Source organism: Ranitomeya imitator, chromosome 5 (genome assembly GCF_032444005.1).
Source record: "Ranitomeya imitator isolate aRanImi1 chromosome 5, aRanImi1.pri, whole genome shotgun sequence".
NCBI lineage: Eukaryota > Metazoa > Chordata > Amphibia > Anura > Dendrobatidae > Ranitomeya > Ranitomeya imitator.
In genome coordinates, this window is record NC_091286.1 from 90,915,701 (window position 1) to 90,939,275 (window position 23,575).

The window sequence follows — 23,575 nt, forward strand, 5'->3', positions numbered from 1 at the left end:
GCGGATGATCGGAACATATCTCATACGTCACAGCTATCTAGATTATACATCAATATATTTTACAAATATTTGTTAATAAATTATGCATGTATACATTGTATAAATCTTAGCAGTGACCAATTCTTGTACTTAGCAGCACATATATTCATGATGTTCTGGATAATGTTGGTAGAATAGAAATGGTCCAACAGGCGCTGTTTTAATATTATGATTTTTACATTTAAATCCAACTCATAAACTCATAGGTGTTTATGGTTAATCACACACCAGGCACTCAAATTGGTTCTACAGCAACCTATAATATAAAAGTTAAAAATTAATAAAAACAGAAACTGAAAAATTTACACATGTCAGATGGACTGGATGTTCACAGACTTCCACATCAGAGAAAAGGGACAAAACTGATTTGTTCATTTAGACCATTTGGATGTATGGTATTTAGTGTCCAAATCCAGTGGGATTCTAGCTGGGCCAATTTTTGTGACAATTTACCTCCTCTAATATTGATGTCCAGGGAATCAATTCCCCTTACTCTTAGCAGTGTGGCATCACAGTTGTGGTAGAGCCAAAAATGTCTAGGAATAGTTTTTAAAGTGGATGTGTTCGTGTGTTCGATGGCCGCTAATATGCCTAGTACATGGTCCCTTATCCGGACTTTGAAGGGGCGTGTGGTTAGTCCAATATAAATAAGTCCACATGGACAAGTGGGTTAGTCCAATATAAATAAGTCCACATGGACAAGTGGCAAAGTATACAACATAACGAGTAGTACAGTTTATATATTTCTTTATACTAAAGGTTCTAGACCTATCCGAATTAAAGAATGAGTCACATTTTTCCACATTGGGACATGCCACACATCGTTCACACGGAACACATCCACTTCTTTTGGGGTAAAGATCTAAAAATGTAGAATTACACTTGCCCGTATAGTGACTATGTACCAGCATGTCACGAAGATTCCTAGAACGTCTAGTAGTGATAGCTGGACGCTCTGGTATATATTTTGAAATTACCGGGTCCGCCTGGAGGATAGGCCAGGACTTAGTGAGAGTTGTGCCTTAAAACTTGTTTCTAAGACTGTATGCTTTTTAAAAAAACAGGGCAGCTACCCTTTACTATATTTGCATTGCTCAATCACGTTGCACTTTGTAACTTTAGTTGACATAACTTTGGAGGATACATGCTTTGTAAACTCTAGATTCCCTATGGGACATGTTGGGGAGCTATTCTACTGAGGAGTCTTAACAAGGTACACCCTAAGATTACAATTCAAAACTCACTCTCCCTCTTTTTGTTAATGTTTGTACCCTTGATGGGCATTTTTTAGAGGGAAAGGTCTTAGGGCCAGTGAGGGTTAGTCTTCGGTGAGCGGGGGCGCCATTTTGCGTTCAAGACTAGGGTGCCAACCTCCGCAGCAAGAAAGGGATAGTTTATTAGGGACATTGTAAGGTGTGTTATAGGTAATATGTCCTTTAACACACCCCTCCATCCTCTTCTCCTCTTTGTCCAAATTAATTAGTGATGAGCGAATATACTCGTTACTCAAGATTTCTCGAGCATGCTCGGGGGTACTCTGAGTATTTTTTAGTGCTCGGAGATTTAGTTTTTCTTGCCGCAGCTGAATGGCTTACAGCTGTTAGCCAGCATAAGTACATGTGGGGGTTGCCTGGTTGCTAGGGAACCCCCACATGTACTTATGCTGGCTAACATATGTAAATCATTCAGCTGTGGCAAGAAAAACTAAATCTCCCAGCGCTAAAAAATACTCAGAGGACCCCCGAGCATGCTCGAGAAATTTTGAGTAACAAATATATTCGATCATCACTAAAATTAATGTTTTTTTCTTGGTTACTGTCCGTTTATATATTCTTTCTACAATCACTGCTGTGGATCTTTGGTCTCGATTTACCCCTATCGGTTGGCATCTAGATTTTGGCTGATATCTTATAATCTCTCATTCCTATTTCCTATACACGTTGGACTGCCCCCTAGATTTAGATATGGTCAAATACGTGACTCATATTGAAGAACTAGATTGCCTTTTTTGGTGTGTATTGTCTTCAATTGTTGGTCAAGGTGAGTAGGGATTCCTACGCTCCTTTAGGGTGAGCGGGGGCACCAATTTGCATTCAAGAAAGGGTGTGCCATGATCCGTTCCAGGGTTTAATCCTGTGTGCCCTTTTTCCAGGCGGATCATGTCACGGGTTAACTATGCTCTGCCTCATTCTGGGTTCAGGTTTGCTATTTAGCTCCTATGCATCCTGCTGGCAGTGTCAGCTATAATTCTGCCTTCGGCATGTAAACCTGACTCTGGTAGCTCTTGATTTGTCCTGCTGTGATCCCTTACTTGCCCATGTCTGTTGACTCCCTCTGTCTCCCCTTCTCCCAGCGTTTCCCTGTTTGTCGGTTTGATTCTCTGGTTTTTGACTTGGCATGCATTCGGACTCGCTTCTGCCTTCTGACTTTGTCTTATCCCCTTCTGACCATTGCTGAACCTCCTGGCTTGTTCCTGACCACGTGTACTGCTGATCCCTTTGGTACTTCTGCCTCATATTGTTTTTTGACTCAGCTTGTCTGACCACTCTCTCGCCACATTGTGGTGCCTGTGCTGCTGCTCTGTGGTGTTTCTCTGTGTATGCAGTCTCACTTCCCTCTCAACTCCCTCTGGTGGAGGTTGCGCTATGCTGCACTGCACCAGCATGACAGGGTGCCAACCTCCGCTGATAGGCAGGATCTATTTAGGGGACAGCATAGTGATTTAGGTACACCCATTGTAACATCCCATTTAGGTCAGCTAACTACTAGTTGCCTAGTTAGGCATCACATTTGTTTGTTGGTTGTTGTAAATTAATTCAATGAAAGTTTAATTTTAATGGTATTAGGTTTTTTGGTGAGCTTTTTTGAACTAATCCTGTGAATTAAGTGATTATGAATGTTACCTGTCTGACTGCAATGTGCCAACTGTAAAATTTGGTGGATGAGAGATAATGCTATAGTTTTTTTCCCCAGTGGTTGGTATAAGCCCCTTAGTTTTAGTGAAATTAAATCTAATTATTTCAGCATACCAAGACATTTTGGACAATTGTATGCTTCCAACTTTGTGGAAAATGTCTGATAAAGATTTGTTTCTGTTTCTGATCGTGTCTATGAAGGCATAATTGGGTTAGTTTGGTCTGGAAAAGCATGACTGGCAACACAGAGCCCTGACCTCAACTCAATCAGACATCGTTGAGGGGAACCAAAACAGAGGTTGTCAGCTGAGATGAACAGATCTTTTGAAATTCAAATTCGCCAAATTTTCTCAAAAATTTGCTGCAGTCTCAATACTGGAAAGCTTGTAATTGCTCTTAGCATACATAAGGGATAAAGGAGAGAGAAAAAGAGAGATAGAGAGAACCTCACTGACCATAAGAGTGTTCACTTTAAGGGTGAGAGAAAGAGAGACAGAGAACCTCGCTGACCAAGAGAGCTTACACTTAATAAGCCAGAGAGAGGACCCTACTGACCTAAAGGGCTTACTCATTATAAGCGAGAGAGAAACCTGCTAACCACAAGAACCTACCCTTTACAGGCGACGGAGAGAGGACCATGCTGACCTTAGGAGCTTACGCTCTATCGGAGAGAGATGAACCCACTAACCATAATAGAATACACTCTCCAGAGGTAGAGACTTACCCAGTGACTATCAACATGGAAAACGAATCTGCCACACAAACTGTGCTTCTCTGGGAACTGCTGATTTCTGTGCCCCACCGATACTGACCACCACTGTACAAGGTATGATAATGTGTAAAATGTCATAGCTGTAGGGCATTATGGGGAAGCCTGTGCAGCAATTCAAAATTACTGAATGGGAAACCACTGGGTAAAACTGACAGGGAGAAGGACTTGGGGATCCTAGTTAATGATAAACTTACCTGGAGCAGCCAGTGCCAGGCAGCAGCTGCCAAGGCAAACAGGATCATGGGGTGCATTAAAAGAGGTCTGGATACACATGATGAGAGCATTATACTGCCTCTGTACAAATCCCTAGTTAGACCGCACATGGAGTACTGTGTCCAGTTTTGGGCACCGGTGCTCAGGAAGGATATAATGGAACTAGAGAGAGTACAAAGGAGGGCAACAAAATTAATAAAGGGGATGGGAGAACTACAATACCCAGATAGATTAGCGAAATTAGGATTATTTAGTCTAGAAAAAAGACGACTGAGGGGCGATCTAATAACCATGTATAAGTATATAAGGGGACAATACAAATATCTCGCTGAGGATCTGTTTATACCAAGGAAGGCGACGGGCACAAGGGGGCATTCTTTGCGTCTGGAGGAGAGAAGGTTTTTCCACCAACATAGAAGAGGATTCTTTACTGTTAGGGCAGTGAGAATCTGGAATTGCTTGCCTGAGGAGGTGGTGATGGCGAACTCAGTCGAGGGGTTCAAGAGAGGCCTGGATGTCTTCCTGTAGCAGAACAATATTGTATCATACAATTATTAGGTTCTGTAGAAGGACGTAGATCTGGGGATTTATTATGATGGAATATAGGCTGAACTGGATGGACAAATGTCTTTTTTCGGCCTTACTAACTATGTTACTATGTTACTATGTTAATACAAAAGCCAGGCAGCATACTAAAACCACAGAGAGGATAGAGCACTAGATAGTGCCACACTACCCCTCACCCGAAAAGAAAACCTAACTCCATACAGAACATGGAAAATAGGAGTACACCAGGAGCATATAGGTCTTAGAAAAATATATTTTATTAAGTCACATATAAGATAATATAATTTACATATAAATTTGCAACAGTGAATAATATACATGTAATCTAGTTAAATACAAAACTAAAGGATGGTAAAAACGTAAGTGGGCATCCCCCGGTGTACACCATCATCAGAGCCAACATGCATACCAAAAAGGTAGAAAAAGTGTGCTACTGCCAACTGCCTGTCACACTGTCCATGTGGAGTGCCAAAGAGCAGCGTGAGATGACAGGTAAATAGAAAGCGGCTCTTACCAAAGAAGGGTCAATGCGAGGCACCGAGACGGGGCACACCGGATGGGATCCACAGACCGACCCCCGACGCGCGTTTCGCCCACGGATGAAGTTGCTTTTTCAAGGGGAGATGCCCAGGAGTGTATGTGGCTCCCTTAAATGCCGCCGGCCGGAAACCATGTGACCGCTCACATGGTAACCATAGGCCAATGGATGCAGGATAGAACGGCGCATGCGTGCGCTACCAGCCGAGTACAGCGTCACGGAAGGCGTCACACCCCGCACGGGCGCCTGGGAAACAGACCCAGGACGCACGCGCGAGGCCAAAACAGACGCCGCGGCGGCGGAGGACAGGAGGAGGAGCACAGCGCATGCGCACACCCGCAAGACCCGGACCACCAGCCAAAACGGCCGAATGCCCATACCATAGGAGACCCAATACCGACCAAAAAGACCGGATAAACCACACAAAGTACATACCGATATTGACAGTATACTAGCATGATGTATATAAATAAAATACAGTTAATGCATAACAGATGACACACAAATCGACCAAAACGATAACAGCAACAGTAGTATAAATTGTAGTGGATGGAATCCTTGAGGCTGGCATCTATGTTGTTCATAGAAGATAACAGTAGAACGGGGTGGAAACTTTAGTGGTGCCGGCAGCGATGTAACAATGGGAAAAATGCCAATCATACGGACATCATGGAATAACTGCTAAAAAAATGTACAAAAAACACACATAAGAAAAGATGCAAATTAATACAACAGTTAAAACCAAAGATCCCAAATGGGGACCCACTCAGCGGGGTAGCTGGTACGGCGGGCAGGGGATAAATACAGACAAAAGCACCATTACGTAAACAGTAAGAATAACACTTAGGATCTTAGGGGGATGTTGGGGGGGAGGGGGGGAGGGGGAAAAGGGGGGGAGGGAGAGAAAGAACCACAGACCACTAATGCGGTGGATCAAAGGAAAGAGGAGAAGCTTAAGGACTCATTGAGTCCTTTGGGCGTCATCGTGTCCACCCGAACGATCCAACCAGCTTCACGCTGGGCAAGGATTTTTTGCACAGGCGGTTGACCTTGAGGGTCGCTTCAGAGATCGTGGATATAGTCCATTTTTTTAGCAGTTATTCCATGATGTCCGTATGATTGGCATTTTTCCCATTGTTACATCGCTGCCGGCACCACTAAAGTTTCCACCCCGTTCTACTGTTATCTTCTATGAACAACATAGATGCCAGCCTCAAGGATTCCATCCACTACAATTTATACTACTGTTGCTGTTATCGTTTTGGTCGATTTGTGTGTCATCTGTTATGCATTAACTGTATTTTATTTATATACATCATGCTAGTATACTGTCAATATCGGTATGTACTTTGTGTGGTTTATCCGGTCTTTTTGGTCGGTATTGGGTCTCCTATGGTATGGGCATTCGGCCGTTTTGGCTGGTGGTCCGGGTCTTGCGGGTGTGCGCATGCGCTGTGCTCCTCCTCCTGTCCTCCGCCGCGGCGGCGTCTGTTTTGGCCTCGCGCGTGCGTCCTGGGTCTGTTTCCCAGGCGCCCGTGCGGGGTGTGACGCCTTCCGTGACGCTGTACTCGGCTGGTAGCGCACGCATGCGCCGTTCTATCCTGCATCCATTGGCCTATGGTTACCATGTGAGCGGTCACATGGTTTCCGGCCGGCGGCATTTAAGGGAGCCACATACACTCCTGGGCATCTCCCCTTGAAAAAGCAACTTCATCCGTGAGCGAAACGCGCGTCGGGGGTCGGTCTGTGGATCCCATCCGGTGTGCCCCGTCTCGGTGCCTCGCATTGACCCTTCTTTGGTAAGAGCCGCTTTCTATTTACCTGTCATCTCACGCCGCTCTTTGGCACTCCACATGGACAGTGTGACAGGCAGTTGGCAGTAGCACACTTTTTCTACCTTTTTGGTATGCATGTTGGCTCTGATGATGGTGTACACCGGGGGATGCCCACTTACGTTTTTACCATCCTTTAGTTTTGTATTTAACTAGATTACATGTATATTATTCACTGTTGCAAATTTATATGTAAATTATATTATCTTATATGTGACTTAATAAAATATATTTTTCTAAGACCTATATGCTCCTGGTGTACTCCTATTTTCCTATGTTACTATGTTACATTTGCCTGCCTTTTTTTGTGAACTGCAAATTGAGTCTTAAAATGTTCACATTCACGTGAAACAGTGGATATCATGAAATTTGACTCAAGCTAAATCTTCTACGGATCAATATGTTCACCTCTAATTGTCAGCCATTTGTCCAATATCAGTGTCTTATCTTCCAAATGCTCTTCTTGGATGAATTGATAACTTTTCCCACAGATGCACTAAAAAAAATCTTGTAGGACTTTCCAGTATAGTGGAGATTGTTTTAGCTGTTTAGGTGACTACAATACAGAATTTACAAGGTTTGTCAAATTATTGAAATGCAGTATAGTAGTTTACAACAGAAATGTGTACCCTTTTGAGGATGGAAGTTGCTATAACAATTCTAACAATAAAACTCACAGAAGGCAATAAACGATAATAAAGGATAAAGGCGACTCTGTTCTAATACCCTGGTCCATAGTGTGCCACAGTCAGTCGCTTATGCCCCTTCACACGTCTGTGTTTCCGGTACTTGTGGCATCCATTTTCACACCTACCAGAGACACGTACACAAGCAAACCTATTATAATCTATGGGCCTGCGCACATATTTGTGTGTCCGTGTGAACCAAAAGTAGACATGTCTGTTTTTTACAGCAGCATGGATTACAATACATACCGTAAACTGATCATTCTGCTGGGCAGTAACATTAATGACGTCACCACTGTTCAGAGCCGTCAGACCTCACGCAGTGCAACAGTGGCTGTTTGTAAAGACTATGGTACCTCAGAATGAGGCTCGTTGGGCATTGTAAGGAGGATTCAATGGACTTCGATGGATTCGCTTGGACATCGTTGGATTCAGTAGACTACGTCAGACATGAGTGGGAACTTATTTTTTAATAAAGTGGTGAACAAGGGAAAGTGTCTTTGTTTTATTTATCTATGTTTTGTGTGTATGTTCTTTTCAGGTTTCTATTCGCTGGACTACGTCGAATTCGGTAGACTATGTTGGCCCTGGGATTTTTTTTATAAAGTGGTGAACGAAGAAAGTGAAAGGGAGCGTTTATTTAAATAAAGCAATTTTTTTAATGTTTTTTTTTATTACTGGGTTAGTAATGGCAGTGTCTGATAATCACCTCTCCATTACTAACACCAGGGCTTGATGTCAGTTGTGTTTTTGGACACTTCACAGCGGACATCAACCACAACCCCATTACCATTATTGCCGACACATCAGGGCAATCTGGAAGAGTGAAGGTGAATTGGCAGAATTGGAGCATCTCATGTGATGCGCCACTTTAAGGGCTGCTGCGGGCTGGCATTTTTAGGCTGGGAAGGGCCCAATAACCATGAACTTCTCCAGTCTGGTAATATCAACTCTCAGCTGTCTGCTTTACCTTTGCCGATTACAAAAAATGGGGGGACCCATTTATTTAATTATTAGGTTAATACATGTACAGTAAGAACTCACATCTTCTTAAAATAATTGCTTTATTGATCCAGTAGCATAAAAGGTACTAAAAATGGTTGAACACAGCAGCACAAAAATTAAAAAGGCAAAAGAAAGGCAGAAGAGAAATATCCGCTGTGCTCTCAGGCAACATGTTTCAAGCTTGACAAAGGACCATGTAGCTCTAAAACATGTGTTCAACTAGGCTGCAAGTCTTTTATCAACTATTTGCTTCAATGATATCTTTATTCTGGCTGCTTGCGTTTACTGAAGCATGTTCCCTGGTCCCCTGTGTACCGTAATTTACACCACAGTCACCTGAGTTCTTCTGGTCATCTCTCTTTTCTCAGGTTGCCTCAATTTCTTTGGTTGGCTCTCGCTCTTAGATCATCTCTGGTCATCTCACTCTATTGAGCTATCTCAATTTTTCTGGTTGGCTCTCTCGGGTCGTCTCAATTTCTTGGGTCAGCTTTTTTTTTATACGGGTTGTCTCGATTTCTTTGGTTGGTTCTCTCTCTGATCCTTCTTCCTCACTTGAGGCTTTCCCTTTTCCTATCATCTTTGAGCAGCAGATGGCATTGTTTGCTTGCAGACACTCTAATAGGTGTTAACTGTGTGAGTCTTCTCGCCTTTCCATCTACCTACATAAGTGTAATGTTCGGGTGTTCCAATACTTTTATCCATAGAATGTAAAAGCATTTTGCATACTCATTCAGTTTGCAGAGATGGATAGAATCATAGAATCATACAATGTTAAAGTTGTAAGAGACCTCCAGGGTCATCATGTCTGATCCCCTGCTCAATGCAGGATTCACTAAACCATCTCAGACAGATGTCTGTCCAGCCTCTGTTTGAAAACTTTCATTGAAGGAGAACTCACCACCTCGCATGGTAGCCTGTTCCACTCATTGATCACCCTCACTGTCTAAAAAAAATTTCTAATATCTAATTTGTATCTTCTCCCTTTCAGTTACATTCCATTGCCTCTCGTGTTTCCATGTGCAAATGAGAATAAGGATGATCCCTCTACACTGTGACACCATTTCAGATATTTGTAGACAGCTAGTAAGTCTCCTTTTAGCCTTCTTTTTAGCAAGCTAAACATTACCAGATCCTTTAACCATTCCTCATAGGACATAGTTTGCAGTCCGCTCACCATCCTGGTAGCTCTTCTCTAAACTTGCTCCAGTTTTTAATGTCTTTTTTAAAATGTGGTGCCCAGGACTGGTCACAGTATTCCAGCTGAGGCCTGACCAAGGAGGACAAATCCAAATAAGAAGGCCCGGTCAATACAAGAGTTCTATCCATAAATACTTAAATAACCTAAAACAAAAATGGATAACAGAGCAAGTAACATAGAATATATGTATATCTATAACTTTATTCTAACATTTTTCATAAAAACAGAGACATAAATACAAATATTTTAAAAATTTTAAAGGGCATCAACACCTTAGTGCCACGTTTGGGCTGAATTTGGGAAGTCCGTGTGTATGGTTAATAAATAGCAAGAGGAGTACAAGATATATATGAGAAAAAGCAAATAAAAGGAAGGGAATAGTGCCTTGCCGTGTATTATATGTTAGGTAGCCTCCGATACTGCAGTTAGGATCCAGATTCCGTTTGACCATCGGATAAGTTAGGAAATTGGATTAGCAAAATGAATTTCAATAAAAAAAATTCTTCTTTGTTTCATTCTTAAAAAAAAAAAAAGTCCAGACAGATGATAAAATGCTACATGATTTTATCATCTGTCTTTTAAAAAAAGAATGAAATAAAGAAAATTTTTGTTATTGAAATTCAGTTTGCTGATACAAGATATATATATATATATATATATATATATATATATATATATATATATATATATATATATATAATTATACAGGATTGACCATATGAGAGTAGCCAGATGTGGTCATACTAGGAAGACTGTCATGAACAGTAGTAACATTCTCAAACATGTGCATATGATTAATGGGGCAGTATAAGGCGCATAGTACATAAAGGAAAATAATAACTGCCCGTCATAGATGACATGCACATGTAGAGGCAGCTGAGAACAACAACCATTAAACATTAAATTTCGTCCACCAAACCTAATAATGAGTAGTTGACAGTCAGCAAAAAAGCATAAAAGTATCCAAAAGACATATAACATAATTATAGGGTTTTCCCCTCATATAAAGATCAATAACCAGTGGATTCTATTAATATATACAGCTAAAGTCAAGGTACAAATTACCCAGAAAAACACCACTCAAACGAATATAAAATATATATTTTTTTTTATTAAGGATTAAACGTAAAAAAGACATGAACCAGAGAGTAAATGGGGCATGTAAGAGGATTCAAAGGTATAAAATCAAGTAGATAAAGGTGGGAGGGGTTTTTCTCAAAAAGTGAAGGGTAGCTATACCAGACAAAGCAGGGAATATTAGTGAACTTCCATGATTCACATAAGAATTTGCATGTAGGACATGATACCGTAAATCATTATACAGACTACTAAGACACAATAGTGACAAAAATACTCAGTCCATTTATATGTAATGTATATCATGCAATATAATATTGGAAGACAAGAAAAAAAAAGTTTAATCGGTCCATATCTAATATAAAGGTAGTATAGAGCTTACCCATATTGAGGTGAAGGGATCCCACATTCAGCCAACAGTTCCCCAATGCACGTTTCCCTGTTACGCTTTCTCAAGGAAAGTATGAAACATTTGCCCTTCTCCAATCTTCTGGGACTTCTCCTGTTTTCCAGGATTTTTCAAAGATTCTGGCTTGTGGTTCTATAATTTCCTCTGCTAACTCTTTCAGTATCCTAGGATGTATTTCATCTGGATCAGAAGATTTACGTTAATTTAAATTAGCTAAGTGTTCCCTCACCATCTCTATGTTTATGGATAAAGTGGATTCTTTTATTCCTTCAATAGCACAATGAAGATCAGTTAATGTTACATTTTCTGCCTTAGAAAACACAGATGCAAAATAGGAATTTAAATGTTCAGCCTTCCCAACATCATTTTTGACCACTTCACCCTTTTCATCCTGTAAAAATCCTATAGCATCTTTGACTTTTCTTTTGCTTTTGACTTACCCCCCAAATCCTTATTGCTGCTTTTGGGTCTCCCTTGCAAGCTTTACTTCATTACTGGCTTTAGCTCTTCTAACACTTGTCATGCATTCCCTGCAAACCACATTATATGTTCTTCTTTTTACCTTTTAACAATTTCTGTGTTCATCCATTCTGGTCTCTTTAAATGCTTCCAATGCTTCCTTTTTATCTGAATTGTTAACGATTCTGCGGTGAGAATTGCATCTAGCAAAATCTCCCATTCTTCTTGAACATTTCTGCCCTTTATAACATCCGGCCATTGGACCTTTCCTACCTTCTTTCTGTGTCCATTAAAATATGCCTTAAAGTCTGAGTCCTCATATTATGTGATTTCATTTCTCTATGAGTAAAATCCAAATGTCACATGTAACAGAGCTCTTGATATTACTTGGATGACATGAGTAATCCACAAACACTTTAATGGCTTCTAATAATGAGGCTTCTTCTATCAACTTTTCTAATAGGTGTTCCCATAGTATAAAATTGGTAGTTTTCAAACCATACAACCTCTGTTATATTCATACAGATATATTTCAAATTCTGTCAGTCATGGTGATATAAACAGTGGTTGGGAATCTGTTATATCTTTGAGAACCTTGAAACTTTGGGTATCCGAAGCTGTTTATGCAATCTTGACTCTTAATAGGCTTAAGCTTTTAAAAGTCACTTGATAAATTACCTTCTTAAATATTTCCTACAAAGCTTAGATATTTCAGGATGTCTTCGTGTAGAATACTGTGTATGGGATTGAATAGCAATTCCTCTTTACTAATGTCTGAATCAACATTTGCTTTCTCAAAGGTATTATTAGAAAGACGCCTCCTCATAGAAGCCTTCCTTGCCATAGTAGCATGTCCTCTTAGACAAGAAGCTATGGAATGTGTGCAGTCTCTTCAACATATGAGTGAGTCTTATCCAGTACTCAAGGAATTTAATGTTTCCCTCTATAGCTGAATGCCTCGCAGTATGTTCTAGCAGGTTGCTCGGTTGAGACAATGTCGGAGTCCAACCTGTGTTGACATAGCCTTGGATCACCCACAGTAATTTTCTACTAAGTTTGTTGAGTATTTTACAGCCAAGGAAGAATGGAACTGACAGTCTTCACATTCCCAACTCATCAGCTCCCTGGGGTAAAAGACAAACACAGCTTTCCACCTGTATGAATAATGTTCTCCTTGTCATGCAGATATATCCTGGGGAGTAGAAAACACTTCCTGGACAATTTCAAATCCTGCTGCCATTTCTTCCTCTATTCTCAAGGATGTAATTGGCGATGGTTGTGTGCTTCAGGTGCACAAACATTGTTGGTTAGAGTAGACAATGTGTCTTGGGTGACATTTCAAACTTGTGTATTTCAGACAGACTTCAGGAAGTGTCTGAGGTTTATGCTGATTTTTGAGACCACAACACATCTGTCTCCAAGACTCAGGAAAGTTGAAGCCTTGCAAAAAAGAAAAAAAAAAGAGCATGAACCGCACATCCCAAAATCAACCTCATATTCAGTTATATTAATTTTTGCCTAGCGGCTTTAGATCAACGTATGATTTTTTTTCTTTTTTGCAAAGCAAGTTAAAGCCTTTGCCTTGAAATATCTTGAGATATACATGCAATAACTATTAGTAAGGAAAGGATATTTAAAACGAATTTTGATTGACTAGACACATTTTCATTGGTTACTGTTTTGTTATTATGTAGTCGCAACAAATATAGGTGCAAATCTATAGTTAGATAAAGCTTTCTAATGCTCTTCTCTGAGCTATTGAGCTAAGATGTGAGGCAGCATGTGATTTAGTTACCTAATGCCCTGACCAGGGGCATAACTAGATTTCCATGGGCCCAAGGGCCAGTTTTGCACCTAGACGTTCCACCACTTGCTTGTTTTTTTTAATTCTCCAAGAGTGCTGCTGCTATGATCTTTAAATATTCTTACTCTCTCAAAGGAAAAAAAATAACACAAATACACAGTACTGTATAAATGTTTTACTCAGGTGTGGAAAAATGCTGCAAAGTAAGAATGCTTTCAAAATAGAAGTGTCAATAATTTATTTTTATCAAAAAACTCAATGTTGAGTGAATTAGTAAAAGAAAAATCTAAGTCAAATCAATACTTGGTGTTACCACCGTTTGCCTTCAAGGGAGCATCAATTTTTCTAGGTACACTTGTACAAAGTTAAATTTTTTAAAGGATTACAGTTAGGTGCATGTTATGCACAAGTGATAGTAAACAGGGGGAAAAAGGATCTAACTATGAAAAAGCTGCACAAACCCATTCGGTACTCAGAAGTAGGACTAGAAGCAGAATCCACTAAAGACTATCACCAGCAGGGAAGACTAGCAGGGGGAAGGTTCAAAATGTGGCACTTACAATGTGATAGGACAGGCTAGATAACAAATAACAAATTTCTGTCTGAAAAGAATGGACAAAGGCAAAAGGTAATCAGCACCTGGACAGCGACAAATCTGCTGAAGCTCACCGGACAAAGATGTAAGGAGAAAAACCAGGCTGCAAGTACCTGTATTGAGCCAGGTCCGGAACTGCTGAGGCTGAGTCCCTTGTTTCCGGGGGGAAGGCAAAAAGGACTGGACCAGAGCTCTGGACCCAGAAGCTGGGGGCACGGTTATAAGTGAAAGCACATGCAGCGTTGTGCAGTTTCCCGCCTGGTGGTGACAGAGGCAAGGTGCATGCGCAACGAGCTCCGAGGGGTGAGCAGTGAGGCTGCGACGACACGCGGCCGATCCGATGCCAGGACGCTGCCGGAGCCCATCACAGTAATAAGGAAAGAGCCGGGAGCCCTGTTCAGTAAAGCGCCGCACGCCAATCTAAGAGCCAGGGCAGAGTTCAAGACTGTTCGCTGCTGCCCTCGTCACCGGGCCATGGTCTGCAGGATCTCGCTGGAAAAGCAGCGCACCAGTGGTTGTTGGTGGGAACTGGCAGTGCGCAGCATAGAGAGAAAAGTGCTTCGTGCCCCCTAGCTGACAGAGATCAAGGTGTTGTGTGCTTCGTGACTGTGAGTACAGCACACGTGCCGCAAAGAGAGAACCGAGTACTGGATAGACTTTTGTAACCCACCTTACCAGCATATACTTTACTGCCCATGGGCAGGGCCGCCATCAGGGCATTACAGCCGTGACTGGCGTATGGGGCCCGGTGGGCAGAGGGGGCCCGCATCGGGCCCCGTCTCATCTGCTCACTGGGCCCCCCTTCAGGCGCTGCGGCAGTGCGGCATGCTATTGACATGCGGGCCCATGCCCGCATGTCAATAGTTAACAGCCGCCAGCCAGTCGAAGGCTGGCAGCTGAGTAGGGCCGCAGTGCACACTCGCCGGCGTCTGACGTCATTGTCAGCCGCCGGGCTCGGCGAGTGCATCTTCACCTGCATGGAGCTTGGAGGGAGCTTCGCCCGACTCAGGAGCACGGCCAGGTAAGAACTCTTTTTTTTTCTTTGAGAGCAGCGATCCAGGGGGGCCTGGGGCAGAATGCAGGACACGCTGGGGAAGAATGCTGGACATGGGGGCAGAATGCTGGACACGAGGGCAGAATGCTGGACGGACACACTCGGGCAGAATGCTGGATGGACACACTGGGGCAGAATGCTGGACGGACACACTGGGGCAGAATGCTGGACGGACAAACTGGGGCAGAATGCTGGACAGACACACTGGGGCAGAATGCTGGACGGACACACTGGGGCAGAATGCTGGACTGACCCACTGGGGCAGAATGCTGGACTGACAGTGGGGCAGAATGCTGGACCGACACACTGGGGCAGAATGCTGGATGGACACACTGGGGCAGAATGCTGGACAGACACACTGGGGCAGAATGCTGGACTGACACACTGGGGCAGAATGCAGGACTGACATACTGGGGCAGAATGCTGGACTGACACACTGGGGCAGAATTCTGGACTGACACAGTTGGACAGAATGCTGGACGGACACACTGGGGCAGAATGCTGGACTTTCACACTGGGGCAGAATGCTGGACTGACACACTGGGGCAGAATGCTGGACTGACACACTGGGGCAGAATGCTGGACTGACAAACTGGGGCAGAATGCTGGACTGACACACTGGGGCAAAATGCTGGACTGACACACTGGGGCAGAATGCTGGACTGACACACTGGGGCAGAATGCTGGACACAGTGACAGGGGCAGTATGCTGGACACAGGGGCAGACTGTGAGACCCGGGGACAGAATGCTGGACACGGGCAGAATGCTGGACATTGGGGCAGAATGCGAGACACAGGGCAGAATGGAGATACGGGGCATGATTGGAGATACGGGGCAGGATGAAAGACATGTGGGCATGACTGGAGACAGATGGGGGAGGATTGGAGACAGATGGGGCAGAATGGAGACACAGGGGGCATGATTTGAGACACTGGGGGCAGAATTGGAGACAGATCGTGCAGGATCATGGGGCAGGATGGATATGATGGAGACAGATGGGGCAGGATGGAGAGATCACATGGGGCGATCATATGGGGCAGGATGGGGAGATCATATGGGGCAGAATGGATACTCATGAGGGCAGGATGGGAGAACATATGGCTGACGCCAGGAATGAGACACACGGTGGCCAGGATGGGGAATATTATTACCATAGGGGCTAATTTAGGGATATTATTACTGCAGTGATGTATTTATTTTATTTTTTGAGTATACTGTTTTAAATGAGGGGGTGGTCCTGTTACTGTGTAGAGTGATACTATGTCGCCTCTTTTTCTTCATGTGGTGTAAAGTAGAAGTTGGGAAAAATTAAGTAATGTATTCTACAAGCAGAGCTCGAGATAACGGTGTTATTTCCTGCAGAGACAAGTCCTGGCTGGATGAAATGATGGCGGTCTGTGCTGGATGAAAGATGAAGGACTTCACCTAGAGATGTCACTGGTGAGTCAGTGTGTTACCTATACACTGACACTATACACTGTATACTGTATACAGAGCTCCTGTGTATAATTTCACTAGTGATCACTGTATTATCTGTACACAGACACTGCATACTAAGTACAGATCTCCTGTGTATAATGGCACTTATGGTGATAGTATGGTGCTTTTTTTTTTATTACTGATCAGAATTGTAGTATTCAGTCACTATGTGGTGGTAATATGTGGTCTGGACATGGTGTTGCGGTATTTGTTCCTTGTATGTGATATTATTCGATCACTGTGGTGGTAATATGCGGTCTGGTCATGGTGTAGTGGTATTTGTTCTTTGTTATTCGATCACTGTGGTGGTAATATGTCATCTGGTCATGGTGCAGCGGTATTTGTTCTTTGTATGTGATATTATTGGTCATTTTAAAAATTGAAAAATAAATAAAAATATACCTAAATTGTATTGCATATTTTAACAAATTTTTAATAGGTTACAGTAGAGTAGGGCCCGGCCAAAAGTGTCTACCGTGTTATGGTGGCGGCTTAAAAAATCTTTTGGCCAAAACAAAAGCTGCTGGCTATATGTGTGATCTGGTGATGGGAACTGTTAATGTGTGATAGGTGAAAAGTGGAGTTTTTCCAAGAGAGAGCGGTGAGACTGTGGACAGTTCGAGGGGTGGAGCGTGGAGGCGGGGTTGGGGTGGAGCCTGGGTGGAGTCTCAAGGGGGCCCCAAAAATTTTGCCAGTATGGGGCCCCAAAATTTCTAGTGGCAGCCCTGCCCATGGGAGACCCTGATTCTGCTGTGGCCTTCTTTGCTCCGGCCGCACATGTTGATGGACTTGTGGCTCAGTGGAAGGTACTGGACACCAACCACAACCGTCAGAAGATGGACCGTTGTTTGCAGGACCCCAGTGGAACAGCACCGCACCAGCCATTGTTGGAGTCATCGCCTGCTCCATAATTGCCATGGCCTGGAAGAGGACTGACAGGCTAAGTTGATCTAATACGAACTACCACTATCTTTTCCCTTGTTTTCATTGAATCTGCACATATTTTTGTATTTTTCTCCTTTTTGTCCTGTCTTTAACTGTTTGCCTCCCTACATGGAGTATTCCCCTGTTAAAGGGCCTCTGTCACCCCCTCCAGCCGTTGAGTGATGGCAGTGTGGCGCTTCCAGTAGGGGGGTTAAGACCTGCCTCCCTGTCTAAAGAAAGGTATTTTGGCGAAATTATAAAACGCTTTATTTTGGCAATAACTGCACCAAAAACTAAAAGAGTCACCTTGTTAGAATGCAGCATTACTGCTGCACAAGGTGGCTCTTTTAGTTTATAACGGCTGGAGGGGGTGACAGAGGCCCTTTAAGTAAAATTGTTAACCTGCTCACAGAGACACCAACAGAAGAGCACAGGACCAATAGATCAAATCAGGAACCAGTTGTATTAAAGAGATGATAATGATCATAATTGCCATATGTAAGTTTAGGCAAAGTCATTAACTGAAGCAGAAGAAACAGTTTTGTAGGAGTCTTAAATCTGTGCAAGAAACCGACCATCTATGCTACAAAGATTAGGTTGTGGAATATAAATTCATGTCATATGACATACACCATAGCAAGACTGGTGAGGACAGCAACAAGACACAAGGTACACAAGATACTGCACCAGCAAGGTCTCTCCCAGGCAGACTGGGGTTTCAAGATGTGGTGTTCAAACTCTAAAGAAGAATCACCAATAAATTGGCAACATCAAGGACCATATATGCAGTGCTTGGCAAAGGAAACTTAGCGCAGCAGATGAAAGATACATCATGCTTATTTCCTTTTTTCCAACAATTTTTATTTGGGGAAATTTGTACAACTTTGGGGAGGGGAGATAAAGGGATAAGTAAAATACAAGGATATAAGAATAACAGGTAAACTATAAAAATTGACAGACAGTAAACAACATTGATTATAAACCTGTGTGGAGTAAGAGGGAAGATGGGGAAGGGAAAGAAGGGAAGGAGGAGGGAAGGGAAAGGGCGGGGGAAAACTGGGAGTAGTGTTGTGAATTCTGTGGTCACAAGTGGTATTGCAGTCTCTGGGCTTCCTCCCTCAGGTGTTTTGGTGAGCTCGTTGGCTGCCTTGCTATTTAGCTCCACCTGAGTCTGTCTTCCTTGCTCCTTGTCAATGTTCCAGTGTTGGATCTGAGCTACTGCATCTTTCCTTGGGCCTGCTGCTCTGCTAGATAAGTGCTTCTAGTTTGTTTTCTGTTTTTCTGTCCAGCTTGTTATTATCTTTTGCTGGAAGCTCTGAGAAGCAAAGGGGTGCACCGCCGTGCTGTTAGTTCGGCACGGTGGGTCTTTTTGCCCCTTTGCGTGGTTTTCGTTTTAGGGTTTTTTGTAGACTGCATAGTTCTCTTTGCTATCCTCGCTCTGTCTAGAATATCGGGCCTCACTTTGCTGAATCTATTTCATTCCTACGTTTGTCTTTTCATCTTGCTAACAGTCATTATATGTGGGGGCTGCCTATTCCTTTGGGGTATTTCTCTGAGGTAAGTCAGGCTTGTATTTCTATCTTCAGGCTAGTCAGCTCCTCAGGCAGTGCCGAGTTGCATAGGTAGTGATAGGCGCAATCCACTGCTGCTTCCAGTTGTGTGAGGACAGTTCAGGTACTGCAGTCTACAGAGATTCCACGTCTCAGAGCTCGTCCTATTGTTTTGGGTTTTTGCCAGATCTCTGTATGTGCGCTGATTACTGCACGCTGTGTTGCCTGATTGCCGGCCATAACAGTACAAGGAGCCTATTCAATGATTTCCAATAGAGGGAAAAAAGAAATCCTGACATCATTTTTTTTTCTTAGCTCTGTCTTCAGTCTTTTTTTTCCCCTAGACATTAGAGTGCTTCAGGACACAGGTGTGGACATGGATATTCAGGGTCTGTGCTCCTCAATGGATAATCTCGTTGTAAATGTACAAAAGATTCAAGATACTATTGATCAGAAATCGATGCTAGAACCAAGAATTCCGATTCCTGATTTGTTTTTTGGTGACAGAACTAAATTCCTGAGCTTCAGAAATAATTGTAAGCTATTTTTGGCCTTGAAACCTCATTCTTCTGGTAATCCTATTCAACAGGTTTTGATTATTATTTCTTTTTTGCGCGGCGACCCACAGGACTGGGCGTTTTCTCTTGCACCAGGAGATTCTGCATTGAGTAATATTGATGCATTTTTCCAGGCGCTGGGATTGCTTTACGATGAGCCTAATTCAGTGGATCAAGCTGAGAAAAATCTGCTGGCTTTATGCCAGGGTCAGGATGATGTAGAACTATATTGTCAGAAATTTAGAAAATGGTCAGTACTCACTCTGTGGAATGAATCTGCACTAGCGGCTTTGTTCAGAAAGGGTCTCTCTGAAGCTCTTAAGGATGTAATGGTGGGATTTCCTATGCCTGCTGGTTTGAATGAGTCTATGTCCTTGGCCATTCAGATCGGTCGTCGCTTGCGCGAGCGTAAATCTGTGCACCATCTGGCGGTATTGTCTGAGAGTAAGCCTGAGCCTATGCAGTGCAACAGGACTATGACTAAAGTAGAACGGCACGAACACAGACGTCTGAACAGACTGTGTTTCTATTGTGGTGATTCTACTCATGCTATTTCTAATTGTCCTAAACGCACTAGGCGGTTCGATAGCTCTGCCGTTATTGGTACTGTACAGTCCAAATTCCTTTTGTCCATTACCTTAATGTGCTCTTTGTCATCATATTCTGTCATGGCGTTTGTGGATTCAGGCGCTGCCCTGAATCTGATGGATTTGGATTATGCTAAACGTTGTGGATTTTTCTTGGAGCCTTTGCGGTGTCCTATTCCGTTGAGAGGAATTGATGCTACACCTCTGGCCAAGAATAAGCCTCAGTACTGGGCCCAGCTGACCATGTGCATGGCTCCTGCACATCAGGAAGTTATTCGCTTTTTGGTACTGCATAATTTGCATGATGTGGTCGTGTTGGGGTTGCCATGGCTACAAACCCATAATCCAGTATTGGATTGGAACTCTATGTCGGTAACCAGCTGGGGTTGTCAGGGAGTACATGGTGATGTTCCATTTTTGTCTATTTCGTCATCCATTCCTTCTGACATCCCAGAGTTCTTGTCGGACTTTCAGGATGTATTTGAAGAGTCCAAGTCTGATGCCCTTCCTCCGCATAGGAATTGTGATTGTGCTATCGATTTGATTCCTGGTAGTAAATTCCCTAAGGGTCGTTTATTTAATTTGTCCGTACCTGAACACACCGCTATGCGCAGTTATGTGAAGGAGTCCCTGGAGAAGGGACATATTCGCCCATCGTCGTCACCATTGGGAGCAGGGTTCTTTTTTGTAGCCAAGAAGGATGGTTCGCTAAGACCGTGTATTGATTACCGCCTTCTTAATAAGATCACTGTTAAGTTTCAGTATCCCTTGCCATTGATTTCTGACTTGTTTGCTCGGATTAAGGGGGCTAGTTGGTTTACTAAGATTGATCTTCGTGGTGCGTATAATCTGGTGAGAATCAGGCAGGGAGATGAATGGAAAACGGCATTTAATACGCCCGAGGGTCATTTTGAGTATCTGGTGATGCCGTTCGGACTTGCCAATGCTCCATCTGTTTTTCAGTCTTTTATGCATGACATTTTTCGTGAGTATCTGGATAAATTCTTGATTGTTTACTTGGATGACATTTTGATCTTCTCAGATGATTGGGAGTCTCATGTAAAGCAAGTCAGAATGGTTTTCCAGGTACTGCGTGCTAATTCCTTGTTCGTGAAGGGATCAAAGTGTCTCTTCGGTGTGCAGAAAGTTTCATTTTTGGGGTTCATCTTTTCCCCTTCTACTATCGAGATGGATCCGGATAAGGTTCAGGCCATCCAGGATTGGACTCAGCCGACATCTCTAAAAAGTTTGCAGAAATTCCTGGGCTTTGCTAATTTTTATCGTCGCTTCATCTGTAATTTTTCTAGCATTGCCAGACCATTGACCGATTTGACCAAGAAGGGTGCTGATTTGGTTAATTGGTCTTCTGCTGCCGTGGAAGCTTTTCAGGAGTTGAAGCGTCGTTTTTGCTGTGCCCCTGTGTTGTGTCAACCTGATGTTTCTCTTCCGTTCCAGGTCGAGGTTGATGCTTCTGAAATTGGTGCAGGGGCGGTTTTGTCACAGAGAGGTTCTGGTTGCTCAGTGTTTAAACCATGTGCTTTCTTTTCCAGGAAATTTTCTGCTGCTGAGCGTAATTATGATGTGGGCAACCGAGAGTTGCTGGCCATGAAGTGGGCATTCGAGGAGTGGCGTCATTGGCTTGAGGGTGCTAAGCATCGCGTGGTGGTTTTGACTGATCATAAGAACCTTACTTATCTTGAGTCTGCCAAGCGCTTGAATCCTAGACAGGCCCGTTGGTCGTTATTTTTTGCTCGTTTTGATTTTGTGATTTCATACCTTCCGGGCTCTAAAAATGTGAAGGCGGATGCTCTGTCTAGGAGTTTTGTGCCCGACTCTCCGGGGTTATCTGAGCAGGCGAGTATCCTCAAGGAAGGAGTCATTGTGTCTGCCATCTCCCCTGATTTGCGGAGAGTGTTGCAGAAATTTCAGGCTAATAAACCTGATCGTTGTCCGGCCGAGAAACTGTTCGTCCCTGATAGGTGGACTAGTAAAGTTATCTCTGAACTTCATTGTTCGGTGCTGGCCGGTCATCCAGGAATCTTTGGTACCAGGGAGTTGGTTGCTAGATCCTTCTGGTGGCCATCTCTGTCGCGGGATGTGCGTGCTTTTGTGCAGTCCTGTGGAATTTGTGCTAGGGCTAAGCCCTGCTGTTCACGTGCCAGTGGGTTGCTTTTGCCCTTGCCGGTCCCGAAGAGGCCTTGGACACATATTTCGATGGATTTCATTTCTGACCTTCCCGTTTCTCAAAAGATGTCTGTCATTTGGGTGGTCTGTGATCGCTTTTCTAAAATGGTCCATCTGGTGCCCTTGGTTAAATTGCCTTCCTCCTCTGATTTGGTGCCTTTGTTCTTCCAGCATGTGGTTCGTTTACATGGCATTCCTGAGAATATTGTTTCTGACAGAGGTTCCCAGTTTGTCTCAAGGTTCTGGCGAGCCTTTTGTGGTAGGATGGGCATTGACCTATCTTTTTCCTCGGCCTTCCATCCTCAGACTAATGGCCAGACCGAACGAACCAATCAGACCTTGGAAACATATCTGAGATGTTTTGTTTCCGCTGACCAGGATGATTGGGTGTCATTTTTGCCGTTGGCTGAGTTCGCCCTTAATAATCGGGCCAGCTCGGCTACCTTGGTCTCTCCATTTTTCTGCAATTCTGGGTTCCATCCTCGTTTCTCTTCAGGACAGGTTGAGTCTTCGGACTGTCCTGGTGTGGATTATGTGGTGGACAGGTTGCAGCAGATCTGGACTCAGGTAGTGGACAATTTGACCTTGTCCCAGGAGAAGGCTCAGCTTTTCGCTAATCGCAGACGCCGTGTGGGACCCCGACTTCGTGTTGGGGATCTGGTTTGGTTATCTTCTCGTCATATACCTATGAAGGTTTCCTCTCCTAAATTTAAACCTCGTTTTATTGGTCCGTATAGGATTTCTGAGATTCTCAATCCGGTGTCTTTTCGTCTGACCCTCCCAGACTCCTTTTCCATACATAATGTATTCCATAGGTCGTTGTTGAGGAGATACGTGGCACCTATGGTTCCATCTGTGGAGCCTCCTGCCCCTGTTTTGGTGGAGGGGGAATTGGAGTATATTGTGGAGAAGATTTTGGATTCTCGTGTCTCTAGACGGAAACTCCAGTATCTGGTCAAATGGAAGGGTTATGCTCAGGAAGATAATTCCTGGGTTTTTGCCTCTGATGTCCATGCCCCAGATCTTGTTCGTGCCTTTCATGTGGCTCATCCTGGTCGGCCTGGGGGTTCTGGTGAGGGTTCGGTGACCCCTCCTCAAGGGGGGGGTACTGTTGTGAATTCTGTGGTCAC